A 15,987-nucleotide genomic window follows, 5' to 3' on the forward strand; every position below is an offset into this window, starting at 1 on the left:
TTTCTGATTGCAGTCAATGCATACATTTGTCTTTTGATCTGGTTTTGTTATATTTTCTTAAAAAGAAATAAATGTTGAGTTTTTGTTAATTTTTATAAAAATTTATACAAATATAAAAATCTACTGCGATAAAAATGAATCTACTGCGTTATTTGTTCAAATCTACTTCGACATTTTTTTCAAAAAGTCCCATCCCTGGATTTGACTAAACGAAGAAATGTGAAACTTACAGTGTGTTAAGCTAAGAGTACGAACTAAATATACTATTAATTTCATGCTTCTATCTTATGTCAAACATAGTGCAATCATAGCCTTAAGTAGGGTTTTTTTTTTGGCTTTTTAGCATTTTTGCGAATTTTCAAACAAGCGGTACACTAAGAAGATATGAAAATAACACAATTTTATTTAGAGGACTTAAAGTTAAAAGTTTCAACTTAACACACTGTTAGTTTCATGTTTCTATCTTTAGTCAAATCGTAAAAAATCATAGAATAAAAAAATATTTTTTCAAAAAACTCAAAACTTTGAACTTAAAAATTTTGCATAAGGAGTACAGCCATCGAGTTCATTTTAGATTTATTTTGTTGAAAAATATCTATATTTAATATTTGGTAAGTATAAGCTTTCTACATAATAATAGCCAAGGTTCTGTAGCCAGTCAAAAACCATGAAAAATCAGCAAAATTACCAGTTTTTCAAAAATTATTTTTAATTCAGGGATAATTATTACGTAATTTTTTAATATATATTCAAAAATTACTACTCTTAAGCTTTAAAATGGCGTTTCAAACAAAAAGATATCTTTAGTAGACGCAAAGCTATAATAACATAAAAATGACCTTCTGAAAAAGTTCGAATGCGGGTAGCGGGGAAACCACGCAACTTAAAATTAAATCATCATGGATTTGCTTCCTTACAGTCCTAGAGAACATCCCTACAAAGTTTGATCAAAATCTAAAATGAGACAGCAATTCCGATTGACGCTTGCATACGGAATGACAGTTAACGGTCCATAAAAACTGTTGTAATCGAGAGCGGTGAAATTTTTTTTTTTAACTTTCTTATTTGACCCTTTTATAATGCAGCCCTATACTCGTTTTTCAGATGCATCGACTTTCCCTGGATTCCGAGGTATAAATCTAATTTGACTCCACTAAATAGGTACATTAAAATAAACTCTGAATCAACTAATAAGTGGGAGTCTATCCTAACAATGAACTTTAAAATGAAAGTCGACCTTTTGATATTTTCAAAAATAACCAATAGAGTAGGTACCTATAGTATTTGAAATATAAATTAGTGATCACCGGTACGGGATCCCACAACAAACAGATCTCGAGCTTATACACTTGAAACTATCAAAAAAAGAAATAACTCTTTATTATTCAATGGGGGGAAATATCTTACAATTACACATAAAGCCTTAAAAGGAAAACCGCCAACAAGTGTGCATGGAAGCTGAAAGGTAGACAACACTTTGGATACGTTATGTTTCTTCCGAAACAACTCTTGCCAATACAACGGATTTTAAATAAATCTTAAATAACTGATTTATTAAAAAACGAAATATAGTGGAATTTTGCTGAGCAAATATGAAACGAGTCCTGTTTAAGTTATTGTATTGTTGAGGGGTCGTATCACGGCACACGCTTACGATCATACGTTAACGTTTTGACTATTGCTGCCTCTATTTAATCAGTAGAAAAAGATAGGTAACCATAGCGACCATACGTTAACGAACGTATACCATAATTCGACCCCAGGTTACTGGAAAATATAAAAAAGTCTTCGATTTTATATGAATTCAATTTACTATTATAAAAAAAATGTAAATATAACAGTAACGAATTACGAGAATTCGTGTTGAATAAAAAAAAAACAGTTTAAAAACGTACACGGAGAAAAAAGGGCACCTTTAAATAAAACGATGCCCACTTTAAATCACACCACCTTATAACAATAGGATTTCCGCTTGAAACAAATGGAATCGGCTTAAAATCTTTTAAATTTAAGGTGAATTTCATTTCATTTTAATATGAATTTTGATCTTAAAAAAACGGACTAAAATAAAAAATTTTTAACAGGATCAGACTTCAGCTTTAGTTGCAGTTTGTCATACTTGTTTCCAACAGCGACAACAAGCTTGATGGTAAAGCACTCGCCTACTGACCCGAAAGTTGTAGGATCAATTCCCAGTGGCTGTCAGTTTTGTTTTAATCAAAATGTTTTCACATAAAAATAAGATGCTTATCCGCTTAAATTAAGTGGATATCCTTTAAATTTGCAAATACAAGAAATTAAGAAGCATTAAAAATCCGCTTTTTTTATTGTTTTTTTTTTTCGTGTAGTAACCTACAATGAGGAAATTCAAATTTCTGTTGATGTACAATTTATTTGTTCAAGTTATAGAATTTCAAATATTTTAATTATTGAACTTATAAAGTCAGCAATAAAAAAAAAGTTCAAAGTAGAGTCTTAAGAATTCCGTGTTCAAGCCACAGGATGCATTAAAGAGAAAACAGCATATTCAAGTCATTGGATAGTTTAACTTATTGTATGTTCAAGTTAGCAAGAGTCCACTGTACATTGATTTCGTTTTTTGTTTGTGCCTTAGCTTTAAAACTATATTTTTGAGACTGAAAAATGATTTGGTTAATTAACAGTAAATGTCTTCAGTCAGACGGATGACTTAAGCTGTCTGCTCCAACTACATAGTAATTTTTAATTACAATTACAAGAAATAAAATCACGATCAATCTTATTGTTGTTTAACCGGATACCAAATAGCTTTCTTGTATACAGACCAAACAAAAAGTATACATATTTATTATATTTTTGTAAATTTAATAAATGTTAAGCAATAAACGTTTTCATGTGAGAAATTGTTTTCTTTTTTTGTACTATAAAGTTCTTTTGATGTAATAGAATGTCTCAAATCTCAACGTAACCTAACTACAGGTGGTTCTCGAACCAGAGTAAGATACATTATTTTTATTTAAAAAAAAAATAAAATAAAAACTCAGTGAGAATTTTAATGTCAAAGGTTTATTCGATGTCAATTCAACACAAACTAGTCTTTCGTGTACAGCACAGTGTACAGAGTATATCCCTCGAGGCTTTTGCCTTTTCATTATGATATACCTCATGTATCTACACCCACTAACTTATGAAAACAGAACATAACTTGAGGCCAGAATGGGGGAAGGGGGTGAGCAAGGGGCATTCATACTTAAAAGCATCCCCATAACCAAGAAGAGAAATTGTATGTATATAAAAGAAATTAAAAAAAAGAAAAGGAAGCAAAAAAACGAAGAAGGCATAGAGTGCATCATTCATCTCGTTTAATTTCTATAGTTCATGAACTCTTCTCTCAGTTATACACGCGTAGGATTGTTGTTAATTTTCAATCCACAACCACATGAGACAAATTCATCATAAAATGCAATCCAAATTCTGTTTATTTCTCTGTAACTTTTTACTAAAAAAAAAATAATAGGTACAAATATAAACTAAATAGAATAATTCATGTGTATTTGTACAATGTATATTATGTACACTCCTTTTCATCAGAATAGGTACACAACTTTTCTAATGTTCATTAACCGTTTGTCCCCAATATTGGTGCGTGACCCAACAAGGTTTTATTGTTTTTTGATAGTTTAAGATGTTAGAAAAGCAAAACAAACAATGAAGGATCCACCAGTACTTGTATGGTTAAAAAATTACGAATTGTGAATATGCTCTATCCAGACTTTAGATACAAACATTCTGTGAGTACAAAAAAATGAATGATGGTAAAAAAAAACGCAAAAAAAACTCTTAGACGAGTAAATTTTTAAATGTGCTACCAGTTTTGGTGGATTAACGACAAGAATAAAAGTGAAAAACAGTTGTTATTTGTAATTTTAGGACAGTAAATAGAATGGTCATTAGTCCGAAATTTCTAAAATGGCTGAATTTTGAAAAGACACCATCACTAAACCAAGAACAGAATTGTATTCGTTTAAGGTTTTTGAAATCCCTTACCACATGAAAAGTTGAGTGGTATTTCTTGTTATTTTTGGATTAATGAACATTTAATTTTGATGTCCTTGGTGAGTTAAACTATCAGTTTACATTTTGCGAAAGGAGAAACCATTTTGAGACCAAATTGTTAAAAAAGAAGTGTTAAGGCATGTAAGAAAATAATCTACTACGATAATACAAATAATGAATTTGAAACGTGAAGAATGGTCACTAATATTTGTAAATGAGTATTCAAGGAACTTTTCCTTAATTCTCTAGTATTTGTGAACCAGTATACTGAATTTCTCAACAGGACCACGCCTACTACCACAAAAAATGCTCTGTAAAATATTGGGAGGAAGTGAAAATTAAGGAAGTACTTCAGTATCTGCCATAGAAAACAACCCTGAACCTTGTTGAAAATGTTTGGAAATGGCTAGCCCGTACTGATAAAATTTATGAAAGTCGATTTTAAGACAAAAATATTTCCTAATCCACCATTTAACAATTTACGGAAGAGATTCAGATAGATTGCATAAAGAAATTTAACAATGCAATTCCTGGACAGTTTTGTTATTTTTTATGAATAAAAACGCCACTATAAAAAAAATAAAATAAGTAAAATATATTTTTAAGAAGAACTTGGTTTAAATTAATTTCATGGACCACTTTGACATCATTCTTTATGTGTACCTATTCTGATGAAACAAAAAAAATAACTCAGTTTTTCGATGTGAAATGCTTTGCCATATAGAAACAAGAAAAATAACCAGACGTTTTGAATTATTTTTTTTGCTGATTCTGCTAACATCTTAAACAATGACTTGACATCAAAAAATTATTATTTTTCCTACACTTTAAGGAAAAAACGAATACTGAACATTTGAATAGTTGTGTACCTATTCTGATGAAAAGGAGTGTATGTGCCACTAATTTCGGAAGTAGAACCTTATCATTATTAAATATTTTTATTTTTTCAACTGTATTTTTGTAAATAAACTTTTTTTTTTATCATTACATTATCATATCAAAAGTAGTAAAAGATAATAAAATTTGACCAGAGGTCATATAAACCATAAGTTCTATTTAAATTGAAAATGATTAGGTTTTTGAATTGGAATATAAACGAACCAAAAAATGTGAAGAACTAGCAATGTGGACAAAATGTAAGGATTGAATAAAATCTATTTTGTTTTTTTTTTTTTTCATTTTCAAAATAAAGGGTTTTTTTTTTCCGTTAGGAATAACTATCATACTAATTAAATTTGTTTGGTTTTTGTTTTGTCATATCTTACCAAATTACCATGCTCAGATTTACATCAGCAAATCGTTTGCCAATAGTGAACATTTATTTCCAAAATTCGTGCTCTGTTCGCCAAACTTGTAGAGCACCTCTTCAAGTTTAAATTCAATTCCTTTCTGGATAAACTGGTAGACAAACAAGTTGAATTGTCTTATGTGAAGTGAGCGCAATTCTCATGAGGCTTTTGAGATTCCATTACATCCCAAAAAATCACTGTGTGTTGCGGTTTTGATGCTGAAAGGTTTAAGCTAACAAACCAACAACCATTTACAATTTAGAAGCCAATATTTGACACACTATAGACGAAGTAAGGCTCAAAAAAGTGATGTTAAATTGGACCGATGCGACAGGATGATGTTCAAAAAGTGCATTCTCTGAGGACATACACCAAACATTTTTTTTAAACATTAAAGGCCATGAAATTTGTGAGTTGATAAAGGTTTTTATTTAAAGAAAAATATCTATGCATCTAAAATAAAACAAACGGGCACATGATTTTAATACCAAAAAAGTGAAATTTGTTAATTTTTAAAAAGTGGAGATGAAATTCTCTGAACAAAGGAAAATTGTGCAAATGTACCCAAAACTTAAAAAATGGTACTTTTTCAATAAAAACAAAATAAAGTGTTATTACTTAATTTTCTAATTCATAAATATTGTACCTATGATGCTCTAAGTCTGTATTTCGCCTCTCGAGAGAGATGGAATTTTATGAGGACAATTTAAATGAATCTGCCATTTATTGTGCAACTGTTACTTGTACTATGTTTTAGTGCATTGTTAAAGCTAGTTTGAAAAAGGTTTCAATCTCTGAGTCGAATTCTTAAAATTAAAAAAAAAAATAAATAAATAAATAAAATACTCGACAGGGTTACACGTATTTGATCTTATAGTTTAAAGCACTTTTATATTACCTAACTTGTAGATTATAAAAACTGTCTCTTAATAAATTTTAAGAAATTTGGTTGAAATAGAGGAAAAGACAACATGGAGGACAAATTTTTGTTCAAGGAAAATTTTTTGTGTTATTTGCTTTTTTTTTTTGAGAATAAATTTAGGTTAATTGCAATTGATTTGAATATTTTGTATGCAAAGTTTAATCAAAATCGTTAGAACCGTTTTCGAGAAAGGCTAATTAAAGGTACTTTGAACTACAAGAGCAAGTACGTGCGATAGACTCGTGCATTTTAATTATAGAAGAAATCTTAGTAGAAGAAAATGTGGAGAACATGGGTTTTGTTATTGAATCTTTTAGTGCTAGTTTAGTTTCCCAAAATTAAAATAAGTAGATACTCTACATTCTGATTACTTGAATTAGGTCGTTTGAATTAGGTAAAATGTGTTTTTTCGACACAATTCGTCTTGAAAAATTGGGGGCTTCACTAATTTGATCAGTATTTTCCGAGATATTCCAAAAAAAAAAAAAAAATTCGAAAAAATTTCTATGTTTTTTTTGAGAAAAACGAAATTCAAGTAGGCTAAATATGAAAATCTTAGAAAATGAAAAATAAGGAAACAGGCCCGTTGAATCAGAATCCGAGATCCATTTGACAACATCAGATCCTGGTTTCAAGTAAAGTGCAAAATATCCTAAAAATGGGCAAATTGCCTGTTTTTATTGGTTTGTTGCAGTTGGATCGGATTTGGATTCAACGAATCGACAAGACATAACCCTAGCTGGGTCTGATTAAATTCAAAAATAACTTTTTTTTATGTGTGCCCAAATGTTTGTTCTATCCAAAACAAGATACCTAGGTATCTAAAATAAAAAAAAAATAGTAAAATTATTTGTTTAAAAAAAAAAAAAAAAACATTTATGAACTGTTCAAAATCATAAGTTTAGTAAAATTGCGTGCATTCTATTGTTATTTAATGTTTATTGAATTTAATCCTTATTAGCGTCGAGAATGAGAAGGAGTTAAGTGCCATTTTCCAATTTAATTTAATTTTTTTCAGCGAATAAAGGGGTCAAAAGACAACCTCAATTTTGGTGTTATTATCATTCATTTAGTGTCTTTAGTTTAGAAGTTAATCTTAGATAATTTTTCTAAATCTCTCATTTTCATACAAAAAGCCATAAACCAAAAACTTTAAACGACGATAACTTTAAAAATTATTTTTTTTTTGAATTATCTTGTTATCTAAATAAGGTCTATATTTTTTGTAGGTATGTGTACTTCCTTTGGATTTCCGATATTAAAACAAAACTAGGAACCTATACCTACAGCTATGGACAAAGAAATAGCACACTTTTGGTTTTTCTTACAAAAATTGGATTTATTTGGGACCTTTAAACTTTTATTTTATAAATTTTTTTTATCAGGGCATGCATTAGCTTATGGGGATTCATAAAATTAATAATTATGAATTATTTCATTTGATTATTATGATTTGTAGAGAATACCCTTTTTACTTGCGATATAGGTACTATAGGGCAAGTTTAGGATTCGTAAAAAAAATCGAACTCGAGATAACAATTTTACATGACATTACGATGATGGAGAATGCCAAAAAAGTGGGTCCGGCAATTCTGTCTGTCTGTCTGTCTGTCTGTCTGTCTGTCTGTCTGTCTGTCTGTCTGTGTGTCTGTCTCTATCTGGAGCTGCAGCCTAAACGAGTGAAGTGATTTTCTTCAAACTTGGTGGTTAGCAGTTTTTGGTGATTCCCTAGAGGGGAAATTGAAATTTTTTTTTTATGACCAAAACTAACGGTACCTGCCATATAACGGAAATAGAAAAGTTAATTTTTTTCAAAAACGGCTCTAACGATTTTGATTAAAATTTTTGTGTGTAGTACTACACATAATAGCCAACTTTTTAAATAAAAAAAATATTTTTTGTGCCGTTATTAACGGTACCTGTCATAGAACGGTTTTTTTCGTTTCTGAATATCTTGTACAACATTAACCCGATTTAAATGAAAATTTTTATACAAAAGTGTGTAAGTAAAGATAATATTAAAATTTTAGAAAATTTTCAAAAAACGCATTTTTGGTTTTTTTAAAAATATTTCAAAATTTTTTTTTGAAAAATCAATTTTTTGAAAACGAATCAATGAAAAATTTTGAAATTTAGTTTTTATGTGTAAATTAATTATTTCTTCAAAATGGCATACCAACTTTTTTTTTGAAAAATGTTAAAAAATTTTTATATATAAAAAATTATTTTTTTAAAAAACCGCTCCTACAATTTTCGAAAATTTTTTTCTAAAAATACCTTTTTATACAAGAAATAAAATGGCATATTTTTTATTTTTTTTAAGATAATTTAAAACGGAGTTTAATTAATTATAAAAACAGATTTAATTTTTTTATACTACTTATGAAATTTCTTCAAAATATCAAATTTTAAATTTCTTGAATGAAAAGCTTTAACATTATAGTTACTTTAAGCATAAGAGCAAGTACGTGCGACCCCAGTCGTGCAATTTATTTCTTTTGGACAAAGAAATAACCCAAATTCCGAAAATCATAAAAATAATCATTTCTTAGCTAAAATTCTTACAATTTCCAATAAATTCAATACTAATAGGTTAGTAACTTGTTGGTTCACCATGGTTTTTCAAAGTTCCTTGGCACCTCTTTGGTAAACTTTCAACTTACATCTGGTATCCACTTTGCGGAGTACGGTACCACGCTTCTTTGATTCTGGCCCAAAGATCTTTTGAATTTTCGAATTTTCTTTCCCCAAGCCTAACCTTGACATCAATTTATAAATTTTCTATGGTGTTAAGATCGTGAATTTAAGATGGCTAGGTGCAAACATCGACTTTTTCGTTCAAAAACCTATCTTGTACTATTTTTGATGCATGTTTGGGTCATTGTCATGTATGAATATCTAATTTACTGGCGAGGAATATTGTTCTTTGGTATTTTAATGTAATATTAAGACAAAAGAATTTATCAATTCTGCCATCCACCTAACCAATGGGTCCTTACCATGCCAGGAAAATGCGCCCCATACCATCAAATCCTATCTTCCTAGTTTCATCGCCTTGAGATAATACTTTGGCTTGTTCTTTTTACATTTAGGGCGATGAACAAATGTTTTGTCATCTGTTCCAATGCGGTTAACCTATATTTCATCATTCCAAAAGACTCTCATTCAAAACTGCATGTTTTTATTCAGATGTTTTTTAGCTAATGTTAGGGGATATTTGATGTGTCTTTTTATATCATTGGATTTTTCTTGCTTACCCGTCTATACAACTCAGCTACATTAAGTATCCTTCTTAAAAGTCTACTTGACACTTTTTTCACCGAATTCTATATTTACTTCGGGCAAAATCGTGCGAGATGACTTAAAAGGCCCATATTTCCGTTTCTTCGTAATCGCTCTATCCACTCGTATGGAAGTTTTATTTTTATTCAAAAATACTTGTTAATTAAATAGTAGCAATAAAATAAACGCATTTTCGTTTAAAACGGGGAATAAAAATTTAACGGTTAAAGAAATGTGTGCTATTTCTATGTCCACTAGCGAAAGAGACAGGAAAAGCATTATATTGCTAGTGCAAATAAATATATTTTGGTATTTATTTATTTAGCTACAAATTACAATAAAATTATTAGCTTTGAGATTGCAAATATATATACAATTTAGTTTTTAAACAACTTTTTGAACCATTAAAATCAATTAAATTAAAATACTTATTAAACAATGTGCAAGCAGCATACAACGGCTCATGTGAACCATAGATCGTTCTATTGAATCTTTGATAAATAAAATCTACTGATCTTAATGAACGTGAATGAGAGTTTATACATATTTGTGACAAAAGATAATTTGAATCAGTTTCACCAGTTAAAACATTAAAAACAAATAAAACACTTGATGTTGTCCTTCTATGAATAAGTGATGGCAGACTGATCAAATTCAATCGCTTGGCGTATGGTGGTAAATGTCTGTTATCATCCCATGGCAAGTTACGAAGTGCGTACAAAAGGAATCTCTTTTGCACAGATTCTAAACGGGTAATATTAATATTATGTAATATTAATACGATAACTCGGACTCCAGACACAGCTACAATACTCAAGACACGATCGGACAAGGGAACAATATAATGTTTTTAATATATAAGGGTCTTTGAATTCATTTGCAAACCGACACACAAATCCAAGACGGCTTTTAGCTTTATTAATAATGTAGTCGATGTGCATGTTAAAGTTAAGTTTAGAGTCCATTAAAACCCCAAGATCACACATAATTATCAACTTTTTGGAGAGGTTGACAACAGATATGTATTTACAAAAGGTGAATTCTTACGGGTAAAAGTCATACATTTACATTTAGAAACATTTAGCTCCATATCATTTATATCACACCAAGTAGAGACAGTATTTAAGTCTTCTTGCAATAAACGATGCTCATCATTGTTTTTAAACGATAACCGTAGTTTAACATCATCGGCGAATAAAAGTGGATGGGAATGTTTTATTATATTATTTAGATCATTGATAAAAATTAAAAATAAAAAAGGAAAAGGAGATTGGTCGCAGTGGATTTATTCTTCATAAATCCATGTTGGTTAAGCGAAATTATGATTTTGTATCTTTCTTCAATTATACCTAGCATTGTCACGAAAAAACCTCCAACATTAGGAAAATTCTACAAATTAGCAAGCTAGCAAGCAGCTGACTTAAAAGTTTAGATTTCTTCAACTTGCGCTAAAAGGATGATTTACGTTTGTATAAAAAGACTTTTTCTTACTCACCCAAATAACAAACTTTAAACTTAATTTACAAAATATATAAGTAGGTTATTACTTATGTAGCTATGTATGTATATAAACAGGTATGTAGGTACCTACTATAATATTGAAAACAGTTCAATATCCTTCCTATCATAAATAAAAAATCTATATGTAAAAATACCTATGTACCTACACATCGCCGCACAAAACAACTTATATAGCCGCATTAAAATGCATTTCTATCCAACAAAATTCAATAGAAGAAAAAAAAAACAAATAAACATCTCCCCCGCAAACATAAAAGAAGGCGCTTGCTGCTCAGCTCCATTCCTCTTTTTTATATTATTTATGATGCCACACAAAAAAAAAACAAATATTCAATCAAACGCTTCATCAATCTATGAAATACGATAGCTATAGGTTGGTAAGGTTATAATGAATAAAAAGCAACAAAAAAAAATATTATTTTTGTTTTTATTGCAAAAACAAAAGGTAGAAATATTCAAAGAAAAAAAAAAAAAAAAAAAGATTAAAAACTATCGAGGTAACAAATTATTATTTTAAAAATTGTAACAAAACAAAAAATAAGGCAATTCCTTTCCACACAGTCCATTGTCATAGTCGGTCGTCATCGATAGTATATTGGGGCGTCCGGCTAGGAGCGGAGGACAGGATAAAACAAAGGTGGCACCACCACGATACTACACATTTGCTCTCTTCTTCTTCTTCTTCTCCAATGTTTCTCATCGTTTTGCTTTCTGCTCGACAATAATATCGGTTTTGTGTATCTACTCTAGAGACACACTGTATTCTGTTGTAGTAGAGTAGACTGCAATTTCATTCTTTTCTTTTTTTTTTTTTGCACAAAAAAATTGCAATCTATTTAGGAGGAAAACTCCGTCCATGTACCTACAATAGCTTGTCTTTCTTTTGAAAAATTTATGTATCCAAGACCAGAAAAACAACAACAACAAAAAAGAGGTTAACTTACTACCTACTTTTTTTTTGGAGTAAAACAAAACCAATTTTGATGAAATTTATGTTTTTCTCAAAAAAAAAAAAAAAAACTCAGAAGCAAGCAGAAAACTAGAAATTTATTATACACATAAACACTAGCTTGTGCATATATACCCCCTTTACCCCAGTTGCCACCCCCTCCCAAAAACGAACCTACCCTATCTCTCCACCAAAAAACCACCTCATTTTTTTATTCCTCCCCCTGAAAAGTCATGTACTACCAACATACAAAAGCGAATTGTCATACACAAAAAAAAACTGTAAAAAAAATCATGTTTTCCATTTAATTGTTTTAAATATTTTTCTCTTTTATTTAAATAAAAATTGCATCGAATGACTCACGTGCTGCTTGTGTCTGTTCCTCTTTTGGGAGTTTTTTTTTTTTTTTTTTTTAGAATCAAGTCTGGGTCTATCTAGCTTGTGTGACAATGAACACGGTTAGAGTTGTTCCTCTAGGATCACCCCACACTTGGCATGGATTGGAACACCCCCACGCACACTTGCTAATTCGTTTGAATTATGAATTAAAGCAAATTTTGAGAGAAAAAACAAAATCAAGAGAAATCGGGGCGAATTCGAAACAAAAAAACCAAAAATAACAACAAAAAAAAACTCTTTTGCTTCTTATTTACACGGTTTATTTGTCATATCGGTAAATAATTTTTTTTTATATTTCACTTGTTTCTTTTCTTTTCTATTTTTTTTTTTGTATTATTTTGTTTAGTACACACACACATACATTTGGGGGGACACTGTGTAAAAAAAAAGAGAAGAAACGGCCACGAATTCTTAAATTTTTTTTTTTTTTTGTTTATTTCTTCGTATTTTGTCGAAACAAGAACAAGAAAAAAAAATATATGAGATTTTTCTTTCGTCAAGTACCGACAACGACGATGAAAACGACACACAAACCCAGAGAAAGGGTGTGAGAGACGTTAGGTGTAGTGAAAAAAAAAAAAACAACGAGAGGGTTGGGGGTGGTTTTTATTTTTCGTTTCTATCTCCTGTTCCTCTCTTTTGCTCTATGTTGTTTCTTCGATTTCGATGGAAGAAGTAGTGTATATCAGCACACAAAAACCGTTCGTTTGTAGATAGGAGAATTTGGGATGCGGATGAGGAGGACGACAACGACGACAAGGAGTATAGAACGGTTCTTTTCTCAGTGTTTCATTTCATACACACAGCTCGATGGCGGCGGTTATCAATGGATGCGTGACGTATTGTGTGTATAGAGGTAAAAGCTGGTGCTCCTCTTCACAGCAGCGAAATGGACGAAAATGGCGAACAAGGACGAAAATATATATCGTTTATTTCTATTTCTTTTACACTCTTTCTATTGATCTCTGTCACTCTGATGAGAAAAAGAGAGAACGAGAGCGATATATGATTTTTCTTTGCGTATACGTATGTGCGCACGCATACGACGACACAACCAAAACCGAGAACAACACACACGTAAAGACGATGTATTTGACGGGCGAGGTCCAAATATGAAAAAAAAATTATTAATGCACTGCCATTCGAGAAAATATGAAAAAAAAAATTTTCTTTCAGATTTTTTTTTGGAAAAATTCAATTTTCCAATTTACACTTTTTTTTTTATTGCTAGAAAATTTTCCCGTGAGAGACAAAAAATATATGAAACCAGAAATGAAACGAGAAACTTTTTTTTTTCTTTTCTTTAATTTGAACGGGAGTCTCGTGAATTGTATCGAGACGAGAAAGTAAAAAGTAGGAAAAGACGACTACGACGACGATATATGAACGAAGACGACGACGATGATGTGAAAAAAGGGATTTTTTTTTCTTTCGTTTTTTTTTTCTCTTGTGGAAAATTTCGGATTTTTTTGAGAAAAAAAGGACCGGCACTTGAAATTAGGGGGCCCCAACAGGCGTTTGGCCAAGTCCTTTATAGAGGTCTCTGTTGCGGTGCCCCGTTAATTATAAATTTTATTTGAATTTGAGATAAAAAATTTACACAAAATTCTACAAAAAAATCTCGAAAAAACTCACACACAAAAATCACAACATGAGAAAAGTTCATATAAAAAAGGTCTACTGAGAAAAAATGACGAATGCCGCCTCCAATATGGCGGATTTCTCAAATACACTTGTACTACACTACCTTGGAAGTTGAGTGTTGGTGTGAGGAGAACGAAAGAAAGATTTGCAGTTCGTTAAGTTTTTTGTTTCAGGTTTTTATTATTTTTTTGACTTTTCAAGGCGAATTGGAAATGTCAGATGGTTGTTTTTTTGGATGTGGTAATGCCTACGGGGCGAAAGAAAATGCAAATGTCAAAAAATAGATACATAATACGTTTTTAATTAAAGAAAATGCAAAATTAATCATTAAATTTTTACTTTGTTCGAAAGTATTCATTAACTTATTTGATATGAGTTGTTACAATTCATTTTATTTGAGATTTGTATACCAAAAAATGCATTTGTTGCGAGGCCATCTATTGGAAATTATAAGTAGCTTTCTAGGTACATTAAGAACCGAAACTGGTTTCCATTTTTGATATGATTGCAATCCAATTTAAGTGGGAAACAAATTACTAAAGTATTTTTCAACTCAACGAAAGAGAACTTTTAAAGCAAAGAAATTTTAAAAGAATACTTTAAAAATATTTTCTGAATTTAAAACATGAACAAATAAATGTTAATTACTTATTTGTATGTTTGTTTATTTTAATTTTTAAAACTAAAACTTTGCAGATTCGTGGTTTTGGCATGTGCCCACGATATGAAATTTGTGAAGAGTACAATAATTATAATAATAAAAGGGAGGCGAATACAATTTTTGACTTCGAATTCGAATGGTAGAACAAAAGTTTGATTTTGTTGAAAAGTTTTATCATTAAAATACAGAATTATGAAAACCCTATTTTCGCACATACAGAATTATGACCTTTTTTGGGTACCCAATGTTAATAATTATTTTTTCATTAATTTGGTAACATTCATTACATATAATATAAATATCAAAAACAATAATAACTTAACTAATCAAATCCCACAAAAAATAGACAAATTGAAAGAATACCGTATAATAACTTTTCCATTTATTCCTTCTGTTTTTTTTTTTTCTTTTTTACCGATCCACCAGCCGCGACACAAACAAATTTGTGTAGGCATCTGGGTTTGTAGAAACTCTACGCTCGCTGGTGACTGGTTATGTTGTTACATGTTTCCTAGAGATAAATAGCATATCTCCGAAAAAAAAAATTGTATTGCAAAAATTTTACAGCTGGAAATGACCCTGTCATGTCGACAAGGCGACATGGCGACAAGACGATATCACGACAAGGCGACATGGTGACATCCGCCGACAGTTTAGTCGGTCTTTCAAATAGTATGAGAATATATTGAAGTGTGGGTGTTTTCATAAACGTCTGCCTAACTTAGGCCTGCGTTAGTCGTGTTCATAAACTCAGATCTGCGATCGGACTAACTTAGTCCAACTGCAGTTTTGCTGTTCATAAAAGCTGAAACACAATCACGCTTTGCCGTCGATTTTGACAACTGCCAAAAGTTCAACCATACGAAATCTGTATAACCTCCCACAATGACGCTTTTCTTATGTAGGGGAGAGTGGCGGACAGTGAGACGGTGCAAACAGTGAGACAATCCATTTTTCTCTTTTCTGAAAATAAGCACAGTAACGCTAGTTTGGGTCAAAACGTTTATTTCCCCGTCTGCGTCTTTTAATTTTGTCCCGACTTAATTAAAGCTGTCCATTTTCCCCCGCCGTAAAATATCACACAAAATCAGGTGAAAGTAGTTTTTGGAGTGTTATAAAAAGAGTGTATAACACAAAAAAATCTGGTTAGTGGACAGAACTTTTTTTACATATGTATTATATTTATATGTTCTTTCATAAAAAAATATCATTGAATTAGAATTCCTTCTCGTTTTTTGTAATTTTATATTTTTCCGAAAAATGACAAAAAGTAAACAGTGAGACA

General features: G+C 30.5%; 1 protein-coding gene across 6 annotated transcripts in view; it reads right to left on the reverse strand.

Moving 5' to 3' along the window:
• The window catches only part of LOC129913003 (G protein alpha q subunit), a 38,656-nt gene extending 24,499 nt beyond the window's left edge, over positions 1-14,157 (reverse strand). For 5 of the 6 annotated variants that reach the window (XM_055991333.1, XM_055991314.1, XM_055991369.1 and 2 more), the window contains exon 1: positions 12,362-14,157. The gene's annotated coding sequence lies outside the window, so the exon portion shown is untranslated. The remainder of the gene's footprint in view (positions 1-12,361) is intronic. The other variant, XM_055991341.1, reaches the window with a different exon arrangement.
• Between the last annotated feature and the right edge of the window lie 1,830 nt (positions 14,158-15,987).

Source organism: Episyrphus balteatus, chromosome 1, assembly GCF_945859705.1.
Source record: "Episyrphus balteatus chromosome 1, idEpiBalt1.1, whole genome shotgun sequence".
In the NCBI taxonomy this organism is placed as follows: Eukaryota; Metazoa; Arthropoda; class Insecta; order Diptera; family Syrphidae; genus Episyrphus; species Episyrphus balteatus.